The sequence below is a fragment of the Bos indicus genome, chromosome 13, assembly GCF_029378745.1.
Source record: "Bos indicus isolate NIAB-ARS_2022 breed Sahiwal x Tharparkar chromosome 13, NIAB-ARS_B.indTharparkar_mat_pri_1.0, whole genome shotgun sequence".
NCBI classification, from domain to species: domain Eukaryota; kingdom Metazoa; phylum Chordata; class Mammalia; order Artiodactyla; family Bovidae; genus Bos; species Bos indicus.
In genome coordinates this window covers 80,688,119-80,704,815 of record NC_091772.1, presented here as the reverse complement: position 1 = coordinate 80,704,815, position 16,697 = coordinate 80,688,119, and the positions used below count along the sequence as shown (strand labels likewise).

Sequence of the window (16,697 nt, the reverse complement as noted above, 5' to 3'; positions counted from 1 at the left end):
TCCCTGAGTCAGGAAGATCCCCTGGAGAAGGAAATGGCAACTCACTCCAGGATTCTTGCCTGGGAAATCCTGTGGGCAGAGGAGCCTGGTGGCTTACAGTCCATGGGGTCGCAAGAGAGTTGGACACGACTTAGTGACTAGACAGCAGCGACATTGTGGCTTGGTGCAGAAGTGTGCAGTTTTCTGTGTCAATCAGATGAAGTCAAACATACACAAATGCAAAATCCTTACGATGCTCAAATGTATCAATCATGTGGGAACAAATTCCTATTTTCAGAAGCATTTTAGCAGAACAGACTGTATTATGAGGATTACGGAAGCTGATGTTGGTAGAGACACAGTAGGCACTCACCAAGTGTCACTGTCCCTTGGTGTTCCTGGCCACCTCAATTAAACTGGAGTCAGGTTCAATCCCCAAATCATAGCGGGCATATTTAGCCAGGTGGCCAATCTCTTAGCTGCTCTAGACCAGCAAAAATGGTATGATGCGAAAGGGCTCTCCTACAACGTCAACAGATAACGTCTGTTAAGTGTTTTCCCATTGTGCCTTTGTCCTTCCTACAACAATACCATTTCCTGTAGAGAGTTTAAGAACAAAGTCGGGAAATGCCATCCTCTTCCTTCAGTAGAAGCTGAAAATTATTCCGCAAGAAGCAAGAATTTAGCTGCCCTTGGGGGGAAAGATTGGTGTTACTACTCACAATGTTTGATTAACCCTGGAGAAGGGCAGGCCAGTTTCTCTCCAGAGCCTTTTAGTAAGAGCAGGTAACACCTACACAAGGTCTCTGTATGTCTGGCATTGTAAGAGCACTATGAGTATTCACTTGCTTAAGACTAAAATCGTTCTATGCAATTGCTTTCCAAGTCTCAATGCTTCTTATCAAATTAGGTAAGCAGAACAAGTTTGGAAATGCAGTCAGATTTCCAGTAAAGTAGGCAATAAGTTTTCACTGGAAAGCCCCAACTAGACGAGACTGCATAACCCTTAGGTTGACCTGGGCTTTGGAACCAGACCAACTAGAGTCAGGATCGCTTCACAGCTGTATGTTCTTGGACATGTGACCTTCGCGGGCCTCGGTTCTCCCTTCTGTAACAAGGGGTTAATACAACTCTCTGGGTGCTCCTGTGAGAATCCAGTGAGAGACTGCAGGTAGGGGGTTAGCAGGGCACCGGGCACAGAGTCAGCTCTCAGCAAGTGGTTCTTTTTATTTATATCTTTATCATAACTTTCTCACAGTATGGAGAAGGAAATGGCAACCCACTCCAGTATTCTTGCCTGGAGAATCCCATGGACGGAGGACCTGGGGGGCTACAGTCCACACGGTCGCAAAGAGTCGGACATGACTGAGCGACTTCACTCACTCACTCACTCTCACAGTATAGGCTGGTTGATATCCACACAGTTAGGTATACAGCACTAGATCCAGCTATTTGCAATAGTACCCGGCACCCTCCAAACTTGGCAGCTGAACACTTAGAGATCTTGCACCCCAGATATCTCCTTTTTGAGTCCCAAATACGCAGGATTATTCTGTCGACTGCAGCACTAAGACGCACGGGCGTTGGTCAGTCCACGGGCAGCGGCCACACTGCTGCGCTTCCTTCTTACCTCCCAGGTCTTCATCCACCCACCCGATCTGGCTTCTCCTCCCCTGGGTCTGCAGAGGATGCTTTCGCTAAGTTCACCCCCGAGCTCCACGTTGCTGCGTCCAGTGGGTCCCTTGCCCGCTTGCACCTTCCGAGCTCCTGGCAGGATTTACTGCTCCTTCCCTCTTGAAACACTCTTCTCTTTGTCTCCTACCTGCAAAGCCAGCCTGTCTTGATTTCCTTCTAACCTTTCTGAAGGCTCCTTCCCTGTATTTTGGTGGGTTCTTTCTGCTTTAGCCCTTTAAAGACTGGCCTTCATCTGGGTTTTTATAATCTCTCCCTAGACAAGCTGGCGCACTGCAAGGGCATCCGTCATATCCTATTGGCTGGGATGTTCAAGCTGATATATCTGAGTAGTGAACTGGGAGTGTAGTGAGCACTCATAGGTATTCTCCATAGCTCTTCAGCATCTCACAATTATCTCACACTTAGTGGTTCCCCTCTCTGTCATTCCCAATAGCCCCTCTGTTGACAAAATACCCAAGTTTTATTGACTTTACCCACTAAAGGTATCTCCATCCACTCACTGCTCTCTGTCTCTATGGCCAATAGCCTGGTCCAAGCTATCATTTCCCCACCTTCCTACCCAACTAGCTTCCTCATCAGAACCTTTGTCTTCCACCACATTATACTGCGAGGCATCCAGTACAAAGCAGCCAGAGTAATGTTCTAAAGACAACTTGTTTATATAATCCCCTGATTAAAAACCTACAACTTCCTAAGGCTCAAAGACTGCATATAATGTCGTTAACATGGCAAAACCCTGAATATGTCTATGCCCTCCAAGTAACTATGTCCCCCAATCCACTGTTGTTTTACATCATTTGTGTTCATTCGTTCATTCATGAAATATTTAATGAGTGTCTAGTATATGTCAGGCAAATTATAATTTCCCGAACTTGGCAAACTTTTACAACAAACAAGTATTACTTGATATTTTAAGTGTTAAAAAATGCCTAGGAATCAATGCTACTGAAATGAAGTGCTTAAATCCACATTATACTCCTTATTTTGAGTAATCTCCCTAATAGCAAAGCTTTCTCCCCACGTGTTTTTAGATCTGGGGTTTAGATCTTCGGCTGATAGAAATGTCTCTCTGTAAATATGAGCACACAGATCGCTACTGCAACGTTGGATTCGTGACGATATAAGCCCCTCACTTTGTTCCCCTCTCCTTCTCACGGCTCAGCCCCCTGAGGCCGTCCTGTGAACTCTCTGCCTGGCCATTCAGGAAGTCCAAGACACTGACATTCCGCACACCTGAAAGGGGAGGGGTTGGGTAACAAAAACATACCCGCATTGCACACAGAGCACATTTCAACTTTCTGCTGCAGTACTCAGAGAGGATTAAAGTGTTTGCAAATTTGAGAATTTTCAGGAAAGACAGGGAGAATGAGCAGCCAGTTTCCATTGCATTTTTGCAAGTGAATATCAGGAAATTCATTATTAATATTGTCCAAAGTGATGTAATCCAAACATTAGTCACTAACCTCCTTTTCAGAGATAACAAATGATCTATTAATTGCCGCGCTTACTGGCCTTCAGTCGGGCTTTGTTTTTCTCTGACTTTGGTTGAGCGCTTGATGTCTCCACTGCCCCTTCTGAGTGACTCATATTTGGCTTCCATGTACCCAAACCTCCCGAGTCTTCCTCCCTTCTGATTGGCTTTTCCATCATGACCCTGATGGTATTATTTTTACCACTGATCTTTCTGCCAAGCTTATGGTTCCATATCTTTAATACCCTGGGGACTATTTCCAACTGGTCACATTATTCCTTTGTTCTCTCCTGCTTTTCCACCAAAATGTGTCTGTTCACTCACCTCGGAGCCCCAGATCCCTGAGGACCACCACTAATCTCCTTTATCCAAATATTCAAAACTCAGTTCAGGGGGTCCTGTTTACAACCCTTTCTTTAATGACTCCCTGTTGCTCTCAGAATCGTGTCCAAAATGGGCTGGTGTCTGTCAGTCTCTTTTCTAATTTGACCCTTTCCAACCTTTTAGGAGCCTCTGGTGACTCAGATGGTAAAGAATTTGTTTGCAATGCAGGAGAACTGGGTTCCATCCCTGGGTTGGGAAGATCCCCTGGAGATGGAAATGGCCACCCACCCCAGTATTCTTGCCTGGAGAATTCCATGGACAGAGGAGCCTGGCGGGCTACAATCCACGGAGTCTCAAAGAGTCAGACATGACTGCGTGACTAACACTTTCTCTAGTCCTCAGCCACACCAGACTTTTCTAAGCCCATCAGCTGTGCCAGCCTTTTCCGGCCTCCTGTCCTTGGTAAACACTGTCCTGGTGTCTGAGACGCTCCTCTCCGTGCTTTGCTCCCTCCCGGTCTGCCCTCCTCCCACCAGCAGCCTAATTCACTGCTGACTTCTTAGCTGCGAGCTTTGAGACCACTCACCTCAGTGAGCCTCTCAATTTCTAGTCTGGGTTTCCCTGCCGTCCGGCCTCCATTCATCGCTTGTAAAGCAGCCTCACACCCATTTCACAGCACTTAAGCACATCGGGAATGTGCAGCCTGATACTGGGTTCCTCCACGAGACTGTGAGCTCCATGAAGTCGAGGTCTCTCTCATATCCACTTCCTCAGTGTCCAACATGCGGACATGCACCCAGCAAGTTGAGGACAAGGGTGAGGGAATGAAACCATACTTCATTAACTCCATTACTGGCCATATGCAATCAGTCACCAAGTCCTGGCCTTTTTCTTGTTACTCTCACCGCATGCTTCCTTCCTGTCTCGCCCTGTCCATGCACTCCTCATCTCCTGACTAGATTGTTATAATATCTCAATGGTTCTCTTCAGATGTTTCTTTGCTACAAACAATCTTGTAAATTACTGCCAGATTAACTTTCCTTGAAAAAAAATAATTGACTTATTCCTTTGCTCAGAACCTCCTCATGGTCCTTTCCCATCCACAGAAAGCAATGGAAACGTCACAGTGTCTCCGAGTTGAAAGGAACCTTGAGGGCCATCTGGGGTAACCACCTCTCACCACCAATAAGGGAACTAAGGCCAGGAGGGGTTTGGGTGACTTGCCGAAAACACAGAGGGGGTGTTTCAGTCTCCATGCAGAACGGCCTTGAGGCTTTGCCTGCCTGAAACGCATCTATGCTCTCTCACTGCACAAAAAGGACGGTCCAAACCCCTTGCATGGTCCACCCAGGCTGGGTAACCTGGTTGCTGCCTAGGGGGAACACCCTGTCCGAGTTCGGGCAGGACTCTCCCGATTTTAACACCGAAAGTCCCGTATCCCAAGAACCCCCTCAGGGCCTGGCGATCTGGGTCAGCTGACCACCCTACTCCTGTGTTCATCCTCAGTCTTATGTCTCATTCTGTTGACTTGCTGTGTTCTCACCAGCCACTTCAGACTGCTTTCTGTTTCTAGAACACTCTGCATAAACCCACTTCCTTCTGGGGCCTCTGCGCTTGCGATGCTCCTTCCCTCTATCTCCCTGCAGCTATTTGTGTGCGAAACTAGTACCCTAGACTCGCCATCAGGGCTCTTTTGTTCGCTAAGCAAGTGGGGCTCCCATAATCGGACTGCAGATCTCCTTGGTGTCCTTATTTTATTACTTCAACTCCGGTCACTTCTGTGTTCAAAAACTACATGAATCATTGAAATGATTAAAATACCAGCTGGATGAAAACCCCACACTCTCTCATTCCCATTGCACAGATTATTAAAATGGTAAAAAAGGAACATGTTTTGCTTAGAGCTGTCTGTGGGCCTGACGGCAAAGAAGGCAATAGTGAAAGTCTGAGACTACCTGTCTTTTTTTAAATTTATTTGCATTACTCAATAGATTCCTATCTTAACAGCCCAGGGCCCTTCAGGCCAAGCACATCACAGTGATCTATTGTTGGGATAAAAATCTCCTGGTGATGACAGCCAGGATTGACAGGGATGTTTAAATCCTAAACTATGCTCTGGACGACATTCAGTTTTTTGTCATGGAATTTCAAAATGTGACTGGAGCCTTTTCAAAGCTTTCCACATGGAGGAAATGCCAGGGACAGAAGAGGACATGAAGCAGCTGTGGGTGAGTGGGAGGAACACTGACCTTCAAGGCCAGATACCTTGGGAGAGGCTGGGGCTCTGCCGATGGGCTGTGTGACTTCCCTAAAATCTCAACCACTTCATCGGTACAATGGATCTACTAACATCTACCTCTGTTGAAAAAGGAGAGATGCATGAGCTGACCCCTTCAGCACCCTCCCTGGCACAGAGGCGGTGTGCCCTAATTTTTTGGTTACAAAATTACTAATACCTATATTTCCCATGAAGCTTTTTCCAAATTTGAATATTCCTTTGTTATAAGTCCCTGAAACTCAATAACAACAGCAATTGCTATTTTCTTTTCTTGGTTGACTGTTTTGCAAGTTTTGTCTCGCTGTTTAGCCAATGTAAATTTGAACTTTCCCAAAAACCTAAGTTTTACCAAGCTCACTCTTACCTATACCTTTTACACATTTCTCTGATTTTACATTTCACACCACCCTTCTCCTTCTGACTTGCTTTCTGGCCAGCTTTTTTCCTGGTGCGTAACTGAGGCGCAATGAGAAGTCTTGGGGACACGCAGACCGATCAACCCTGTCTCCTGCCCTATGGGAGGTCAAAATCCAGCAGGAAGGACGGATTCCTAAGGACGTAATTTCAGCAACGTGATACCTTTTATACATTAAGTACATTAAGAGACAATGAAAAAAAGGGGAACATTGAACTTTTCAATCAAAGGAGGAAACATGTAACTTCACAAGGAGTAGTCAAGGAGAGTTCCATTGAAGAGGTGACATTTGGTCAGAAATTTAAAAAGATGCAGAAGAATTTACCAAGACAATTATGAAGGTAAGAAAAGTTATACACATGTCACTTATAAACCAAGATTGGTAAAGCGAAGATCATGCCTTCATTTCTTGTCTCTACCGTCAGACTGCACACAGATTCCTTAAAATTTGGAAACGCATCTTTCATTTCTTTGGAAAGCTCATTGTCTGTAGCAAAATCATGGTCCAGAGAAATCCTGCAACCAATCCTTATGATAAATGGTCTCTACTTTTAGCTAATGTATAGTGAATGTGACAAACACTGAGGTCAGTGGAAAACTATAATTAAACATACATATTTCAGAATGAAAAGTTACATCAATCAACCTATACCCCAAACTGAAAATAGACCAATTTTTTTTTTTTTTAACTTGGCAGAACAGAGTTAATAGAAGATGGGAAGCACTCTTTTTAACTATCAAGACAGTTTTCCTGGACTGTTGAAAAGTGTCCATTAGCTCATCTCATATCACCATCTTCCTTCTAAAAAATAATAATCTCATTGTTAAAAATGACTCATACTTACTATGCTTAAGCAATAAAAATTATAAAGAAGAAAATTTAAAAGTCATCTAACATTCCAGCATCTAGAAATAACTCCTAATCTTTGTTGAATGTATTTCAGATGTGTTTCTATCCATTTGTGTGGATGGAAGAAGACAAGAGCTGGGCTGATGGGTGGGTGAATGGATGGATGGAAGTATGGATGGATGGACAGATGGAAGGACGGGTGGATGAAAGTGTGAGTGGCAGAAGTGTTCCTTTCCTCCCCAAGGATGAGAATCTCTCACTTTCTAGCAAATTTACCTGCTTGGCCCACAGTGACCCAGAGGAAATGCCCCAGTCTCACGTGATTCCTGTACTTTCCAGATGCCTAACGTTGACTTTCCAAAGTAATTTTGGAAAACCATCCAGGGATGATGTCAAAATATCCAGCTCAGAAGAAGGGAATGAAGCCAAAGCAGTTACTTTTCATCATATAGATTAAAATCTATGGATAGTTCATGGATTTCATGAGTTCTTAAAAATAGGATGGGAACAATACATCATTTAGATTCACTCTCTCCTGTTGCAGTGAGGACTAGGGAGACTGGAAAGAAAATCTTATTGTGCAAGCTTACAAAATGAGGAGGGGACAGAGACCCTACTGGGAGTGAGGTCTACTCCCAGTAATCCGACCTCCCGGTCCTCCCGTGAGCCTCGGGCAAAGCAGCATGATAAAGGGCTTGTTTCTAAGACTGGAACATAGTAGGAAGCCCGCCCCTCCCCCAGCGTGGTCATTAATATTGCTACATCAGTATTGCTTTGTTGTCTGCACTGAACATTCTCTTTCTACTCATATTTATTTGCACATTATGTTCTTTTAAAGAAGCTGGGAACGTGGGCTGTGTGACTGTAAAGACGTGTCCTCCGTCTCCTGGAAGGATGATGACGTCCTAAACTGCTGTTGCTGCCGTTTTGCATTCTCGATACTGCTTGATCTGGATGTGTGGGTCAGGGGGAAAAATTCCCAGCACCCAGAGCAACATGGAAGCGCAGAACATTCCTGAACTGGTGTCACCTCATGCCTCTCCGCCGGAGTTGCTCAGCCTCAGCACCATGCACATTTGGGCTCAGATAATTCTTTGTCGTGGGGACTGTCCTGTGGGATGTTTAGCAGTATCCCCAACCTCTCCCCTCTCGAAGCCAGTAGCAAGTCCCCAATTGTGAAAACTGCAAGTATCTTTAGAAATTGCCAAATGACCCCAGGGGGAGTGGCCTAAATCACCCCTGGTTGAGAACAAATGCTCTAGACCCTGGCAAATGCAAAGTTCTTTGTGTCTCCCATAAAAAAAGGCAAAAGGGATTTTGAGGGTGTTTTGTGTGTGCGGGGTTTTTTTTTTTTTTGGATTATTTATTTTGGTTTGGTTTTTGAAAGAGAAATACATTCAGTACTGAATCATTCTCTAGGAGTCGTCAGAGGACATGACTTCATGGATGTCTCTGGACCCAGGGGAGAGGAAGAAGACCTTGGAGGGGTGATTAAATGCATCGCCAGTGTTTGTCTGATCAAGAAGCAAGCTCTAGGCTTTCCTGACCTGCACATTTAAGAACTGCAAGAACAGGTAAGTCCACGAGACAGACCCCACCCCTGAAGCCTGCTCTCCTTTTGAAGCCACAATATCAACAAAAGAAGAGGACTGGGAACCCTGCAGCCCTCTATTTTCATCAGAGGCACCAACAGGAAAGAAGCGGGGAGGAAATGACTGCTTTGACTTTTTTGGATCACTTGAAACATCGACGCATTGCCAATTACGGCAGCTGTAGATGCTTTATCTTTTGGGGACGCGAGCAGTTTCTGAATTGTGAATTTTAATTTTCCGGTTGGAGTTCAGATGACTGGCTCAACAATGTCTAGGAGCTCCTGAAAGATAGTCACTAATTAATGAACACGAAGCCCTGGCTTTCGAGACATTTGAAACAAATCAGGACAGAGCTCTCTGCTCTGTGTACTTTGGGGACTGGTCTGAAGGCGGGAGAGGCGAGCAGAGAGCTGACGCTGAGCAGAGAGGCCCAGTCCTCTCCTGAATCCCCGGGATTCACCAGGTCATCACGCGGAGGGATTTTTCTCTTTAAATACGACTTTCATTCCGAGAAAAAACAAAACTATCATTTGAGGAGTCAACTGTGTGTGTGTGCTATTTAGTAATATAAATGTAAGTGTTAGCATCTTACTAATCAAAAGGAAAATTGTTTTGTTCTAACGGTTTTGAAACTTCCCCATCCCTCAAACAGTACCCATTACTTTAAACACCTCCGTGTCTAGTAATTGTTCAAAAATGTGTCAGGCTACCAGTAATTTAAGTCCTGTCAAAAATAAATCTCAGACACTCACTTCTTCCAGTCAGTGACTTGAAAAACACGCCCACATGTCAATTACCGGGAGCTTTAGCGATGTTTCTTTGTTCTGAATTTGTGTAAACAGAAAAAGGTTCTTCCTCAGTAACAACTGTTTTCTAAAACCTATATAAATGTTTATGTGAACCTCCTTGCAGCGACACCTAAGAGAAGAAATAAGAGCCACTGCATTGGTAAACACACACACACACACACACCTCTGTATGTGCCTTTGGGTAATAAATGTAGAAGTGTGAATGAACAACGTAGCAACTTGTGAATTATTCTTTCCACAGAGGCCTGACCTTAAAGCATTTACGTTTTAAATTGTAAATAAAAATGATCTACATTTTCAGAAGGCAATAGTCACTGGCTCATTTCCATATTATCCAAAGGAGATTGCTTCACAGATAATTTCAAAATCACAGGTAAATAAATGAGTAGAAAAACTGTGACTATAAAACTGAAATAATTCACAAAATTGGCAGCTAATTAAGATAGGCTATTAGAGTTTCTCCATGTAAAATTGTTCTCCGCAGTTTAGACTAAATCTTGTGAGGAGAATCCAGTCTTGACTGCAACGTATATACTCTGTAAATAGCTTTAAATCGAGCTGTAGATTAGGACTGTTAACGATTATCTAAGATTCTGCATTTCTAATGTAACAGTATTTTTATTGACAAAGATTGTAATCATTTAATCATAAAAATCACCATTAAAACTTAGTATGTTATAAGGTCTCCATGAAGGTTTCCCTTGCTCAATCAAATAATTGAATTTCGAAGAAGGAAGGAAAGAAAAATACATTTGGTTGACCTGATATGAATTGTTGCCTTCTCCCTCTCTGGTTCTCAGCCCTATGGACAAAAACAAATAAACGCCACTGAAAAATACAGAGGTGGACAGTAGAAAGGTGTCGGAATGAGACCCGAAGTGGTCTTCTTTCCAGGGGTAAATTAGAATAAGTTGATTTTCATTAAGTGGGAACAGATCAATATTTCATTATTAACGTGGTGACAATTGCATGTTAATAAGAAGTCATCTTTTTTCAAGCTTCTAACTGCCAAGCCACTGGATTAACGACTTCCCTCAACCAGAGGAGTCTCTTTACATTTCCTCTCTTGTTCTATGGACTCGTGAGCAGATGTGTGTGCTGTGTGTGTGGAAACACTGACCTGTGCTAGGCAGGATTAGGAAACACCTTCTAATGTTTCCTTCAGGAAGCAAGGGGTTTTGCTAACCTGTTTTCCCCTTGGGTTTCCCTCCCCCCAGAACGTTCCCCATTATCTTGTTTGTTACTGGGATTCAGACAATGATCCTCTTTGGCAGGTTAGTCTTACTGATATAAGTAAACCTTTTCCCCCCCTCTTTCAGGAAGGAAGATAATAAGATAAATCATTAATTAAAGGGGCTGCATATGGCACAGATGGAACTCTACCCATGTGGCTGCCTCTCCCAACAGTTGAGGGTAAAGCGCACCATAAATCACTCATGGCCTAGCAGACTCAATAGGAACCGTCCTGCCCTTTCCAGCGATGATAAACAACACACGCTCCCAGTGCAGCCCATTAGGTATTCCAGAGTAGGTGAACTATGAGATAACGCATTTATCCTTCTCGGGAAGGGATCTCTTCCTGCTTCACGTGGTGCAGAGAAAGCGCACCCAACTGAACGAGGCCTAATGAGGATTAATGCATTATTCCTCAGAGGATTCGGGCCTCTTCTCTTTTGTGCAGTCGTTAAATAATAACAAAATGAGATAAAATGGCCCCTGATGCTTCCCTCAGCAGTAAATCTGATGCTCCTTACGCTTACTTTGCTTTTTCCTTCCCTTCCCTTTCTTTTTCTTCTTCTACTTTTTTTTTTTTTTTAAATCGAGGGCTCTAAGGTGTTCCTCCTCTAAATCCAGTTGAGATAACCATTGCCTCCCAGCTCTTTGTGGGAAGAAACACATCAGGAATTCTCAAAAGTCAAATTATTTGAAAAGTCAAAATTAAGTAGCAAGGTATGAAAAACCAATGACAAGTTTCCCAGATATTAAGAGCCAGTGAAGCTTGCCTGGACCACCCCGATGAAGTCTAGCTCCCTGGTCGCCTCTTAGAGCTTTCCTTCAGTATGGTTTGCCACAGCTGGGTGTTTATCTGTGTGCTCATTTAAATATCGGTGCTATTTACATGCGGCCAAAGCAAAGGATCTATGGCCAGAGTATGTATTTAATAAATAATCATCAATGAATAAATAAAAGAATTCAGAAAAAGAAACTTAGAGTATGGTGTGGTTGGGAAGTGCTACAAGCCACCCCGGAAGCCGCTCTAGTGACGTGAAATGAAAATAAAATGCTTTAAGTCACGGAAGGAGTTCTGAAGGAGGTGAGTGATGCGTCACGTTTTCGAACTATCCTCGGCCACACAGTGAACATATCATGCTTGGAGCAGGTCAGAGGTGGAGTGGGGTCACGCAGAGGGGTCACCCTCCGGAGATGGCCCAGGGAATGCCGTGGGCTCTGGGCATGGGAGCTGGCGTGGGAGCTGGCGTGGGTGCTGGCGTGGGTATTCACCAAATGCGTACTCTTGGAAGGGGACGTCGGAGGCGAGGCGGAGAGAACCTGCTTTCTGACACCTCCCCTCCAACTGGGGCACATGTGTTTATGTTCTGCACAAAGATGTCATCTGTAGACTCCAACTGGAGACTTCCAGGGACGTTCCAATGACGTATTTCACCATTTCACACTTCGAGTTGTTTTTCTCTGAATTATAATTGCTTTTTACATAATGAACAACCTGCTCGAGAATGACAAAGCATAAAGAACTATTTCTCACGTCCTTTAAGACTGCAGCAGAATAGGATGTGATTGGGAAAAAAAATCAGTTGGTTTCTTTGGGAATAATCGATGATTCGAGTGACAGTCGAACATGGACCCACCTGTGCCCTCCAATCTCCAAGAGGCAAACCATCGACATTAGAAAGGAACTCACTGGCCCTTGTCCAGCCGTGCAGACTGTGGCAAAATATCACGGCTCACTCCTTCAGGAATCATCCGCGGTGGGTTTTTTGTAAACAGTCTCTGAAGCACGAGCAGTGGGTCCCTCGCTCCGTGGAGGGATCCTCCTTTGCCGAGTCTCCCCAGCCCCACTCTGCAGGAGGCAGTCCTAGTCCCGCCTGGAGTTGAAAGCAGACCAAGGAATCCAAGTCTTGCGTTGGGGATTTCTAAAGCAGACCTGCTAGGCTTTTACAAAGTAACTTCAGTTCTCCTAAAAGTGTTAGGCCTAAGACATTTCACCTCTGCTCTCCACTTCCCTTTACCCAAAAGATAAGGATTCCTGGGTGTTGAGAGGAGCGTATATTGTGGGCGAGTGGAGAAGCCATCCTAGGTACGCAGGCATCGGTCTGTTTGAGAAGAAGCTCTGTGTTCTGCTTCCCAATGGCTATTTGCTGGGCTGAGTCCTTGACCCCCGGTTGGGTGAAGTGGGGGCAGCATGCAAATTAATCCTTCAGGTGAGTGTGGAAGCAGAAGGCTTGTCTGTTTCCATGCCTCGTGAAGCGTCTCCCCTTCCACCAGTCCACGTTGCAGGGGCAGAAGACTAGAAGAAATACTTGAGGGCTATGACCAAGAAAAGGAGTCTGAGACATCGCTAGAAAAATACTAGCAGTTCTAGAATGGCCTTCACTCAGAGATCAGAAGGGAGACTGCACATTCTGCAGGAGTCAGTACACAGAAGGTCCTAACTCAGGACCACATGTGACCTCCAAGTCCTTGGACACCATCCCTGGAGGCTGAATGGACCCAGATCCCCTGATTTGACTCCAGTCAAGTTCTGTCATCCAGCAACACAGGTGTTCATAATAAGAATGTAATGCAGTTGTAGGAAGGAATAAAGTTAGGTTTCTTGCCACTTGGACGCAAGGCCACTACATTTATGTCTATTACATAACGGTGGCATCTGTCAGGAGTAACGCACATGCCCCTGCATTCAATGGCGAGCCTTCCATACCCACTTCCCAAGAGCAGGCGCTTGAAGCCATGTCCCCAAGGGTGGGGACAGGCCGTGTTCAACCGCCTCTGATGTCACCAGCCCCGACAGCATCTCCGCTCATCCACACATCTTGTTCTTTGGAGCACATTCATTCTCCAAAGAACAAAGATGTTTTGCAGCATCTTTGAAACTGAGATTCCTTGGAATTTGAATATTAGGTTATATTATTCTGCTTTTGCTTTCTACACGTACGGTCTTTGATGCTTTTCAAACTCCTTATCTCTGTTTGTCCCTTCTGCCACTCTTCAAAGTAGTGAGAGGAGCAATCTTGCTCTCTTTTGACAGATGAGATGACTGAAGCCCAGAAAGACCTGGTAACAAGTCCAAAGTCACAGAGCATAAAATAATAGTCATCGCAACACCACCACCACCCTGTGACGATCCTTCAGTTCAGTCGCTCAGTCGTGTCCGACTCTTTGCGACCCCATGAATCGAAGCACGCCAGGCCTCCCTGTCCATCGCCAACTCCCGGAGTTCACTCAGACCCACGTCCATCAAGTCAGTGATGCCATCCAGCCATCTCATCCTCTGTCGTCCCCTTCTCCTCCTGCCCCCAATCCCTCCCAGCATCAGAGTCTTTTCCAATGAGTCAACTCTTGGCATGAGGTGGCCAAAGTATTGGAGTTTCAGCTTTAGCATCAGTCCTTCCAAATAACACCCAGGGCTGATCTCCTTCAGAATGGACTGGTTGGATCTCCTTGCAGTCCAAGGGACTCTCAAGAGTCTTCTCCAACACCACAGTTCAAAAGCATCAATTCTTTGGCGCTCAGCTTTCTTCACAGTCCAACTCTCACATCCACACATGACCACTGGAAAAACCATAGCCTTGACTAGATGGACCTTTGTTGGCAAAGTAATGTCTCTGCTTTTTAATATGCTTTTTAATATGCTATCTAGGTTGGTCATAACTTTTATTCCAAGGAGTAAGCGTCTTTTAATTTCATGGTTGCGATCACCATCTGCAGTGATTTTGGAGCCCCCCAAAATAAAGTCTGACACTGTTTCCACTGTTTCCCCATCTATTTGCCATGAAGTGATGGGACCAGATGCCATGATCTTAGTTTTCTGAATGTTGAGCTTTAAGCCAACTTTTTCACTCTAAGAGTTACCACTTTTTAATTTTTTGCTACCTGTGTGCTAACAGCTCTTCCTGCATCATCATTATGTGTCAACAGCTCCCTTAAGGAGGTTTTATTTCGATCACCATGCTGCAGATAAGACGACAGAGGCCTCCTGAGATGACGAGCCCTGACGACGATCACGTGAGTGAAGCTGTGTCATGCACCACACGCAACTCACATGCTCTTTATCGAACCTAACCCTCCAGAAAGAGGCCATCCACTGTTTCACTTAATCCTCAAAACATCAAGTAAATCTATTAGCATGCTTTAAGATTAGAGAGGCTTATTATTACAACGAAACAGAGTAAACCCTGAAGGCAAACAGGAGCTCTGGAGGAGTCTCTCCATTCGCCCTTCCCACCAGGGACTGACGGTATCTGAAAGGCAGAACGATTCAAAAGTCCAGCCATCTGCAGAGACTTCCCTCTGTGGTTCTTCCTTTGAGAACAATCTCAAATTTGAGTGGGCATAGAAAGGGTGTGAGAAGACTGCACACAATTCTGTGTGTGTGTTTCTATAGTGTGTGGCTTAATCAATAATGAATTTCAATCTTCTAAATGGCTTAGAGGCTCCAAATTTTTTTTTAATTTAGCAATACAAAAAAAGAAAAAAGAGGAAGGTTTAAAAGTGTATAAGACACGTGTGCCCAACTGCAAAGCCCCTGATTATTCCCATTTGTCCTTCTAAGCCAGGGTCAAAGATCTACTGTTCCCTCCTCTAAAGTTTTAGGGTTTTCTCCCATTCTAAGCCAGCCGAGCACAGAGCTGAAAAGTAAACGGCGAAATGGCTGTGTCACAGATACCTGTTGACTATCTTGCCGATTGACCAAAAATAACACTGATTTGATCCTCTCTGAAATTTTTAGTTCACATGCCTCAATCTTGCCAGCTCTTAAGAGCCGAGTGCCTGCCACGTAGATATAGTAATTTGCTGTATTCCTATTGAGAAACCTAACTTGAGGCTTCCAGTTCTACTGTGTTCTAGCGCAAACTGTCAATTTCCTACTGAGTTCAGATGAGTCTGTTTCAGACTACTATTCAGTATATATGCAGTTTGCTAACACTCACCTGTAAATTTGTGTTTATTCTTCCTTCCCAAGCTCTAAGTGCAATCTATTTTAATTTTCCCCCTTGCCAAATATTCAGTTGCTGACAAACACGTTCAAATTTCCTTGCATATTCATGCCTGTGATTTTGTGCTCAAATTGAGTTCCTGGGCTAATCAGTTTTGCTGTTTGCATACACATATCTGTTCACGCGCATGCGTGCACACACACACACACACACACACACACGATTTCCATTTACCTGCAATTGCTGGCGGGAGTTTTAGAGAAAATAAGAAGTATATGCCTTACCACGACATGCCAGTGTAGAACACCCCTCCTTCAGTAAATAGAATACACTGTAATTTCATCTTCTGCAAGCGTCGATTTTGAAAAGCAATAAAACATTCAGAATTTAAAAATCTACCCTTAAAGTCTGTACATTGTTCATAAATTAAGTTATACTTGTTTTGTGTGTGTATCCCTACTGATATTTGTTAAAATGTATATAATATCTATTGTAGTGTGCATATATAATACATACGAAAGTGAAAGTGAAGCGGCTCAGTCGTGTCCGACTCTTTGCGACCCCATGGACTGCAGCATCCGTCCATGGCTCCTCCGTCCATGGGATTTTCAAGGCAAGAGTACTGGAGTGGGTTTCCATTTCCTTCTCCAGGGGATCTTCCCAACCCAGGGATCGAACCTGGGTCTCCTGCATTGTAGGCAGACGCTCTTACCGTCTGAGCCACCATGGAAGTCAGATAATATGTAAGCAGAACAGAACCTTAGAGCATCTTATAACATTTAAAGTGTTCTGCCAAGTGCGTGCCATTGTAAACGTCTAAGTTCAATGCGTGTTTTAACTCGCCAATATTCTGAAACAGTATTGCCACCAAATAATTATTTACATGATTATATATGTTTTCCTTTCTGTATTTGTGTTAACCCAGAATTTTCTCTAGCTTACTGTTCTGTGCTCAAGAAACTCACCCACTATAGTTCTGGGTGATTCTCTTCTACGTTTATATGGCAGTTTATGATTTGCCAAGCAATTTCCTGTAGACTGTCTTATTTTATCTTCATAAAAGCTCAGTCGGGAGGACACTTTAATTTCCATTTTACAGATGAGCTGACAA

At 44.2% G+C, this 16,697-nt stretch overlaps 1 protein-coding gene and 1 non-coding gene across 4 annotated transcripts in view; both read right to left on the bottom strand.

The window, feature by feature from the left end:
- Positions 1–16,697, bottom strand: part of TSHZ2 (teashirt zinc finger homeobox 2) — a 496,921-nt gene that overhangs the window by 386,787 nt on the left and 93,437 nt on the right. The window lies entirely within an intron of this gene.
- TRNAC-ACA (transfer RNA cysteine (anticodon ACA)) lies at positions 16,244–16,317 on the bottom strand. Its single transcript has one exon. It is a non-coding gene; the product is annotated as a tRNA-Cys (tRNA).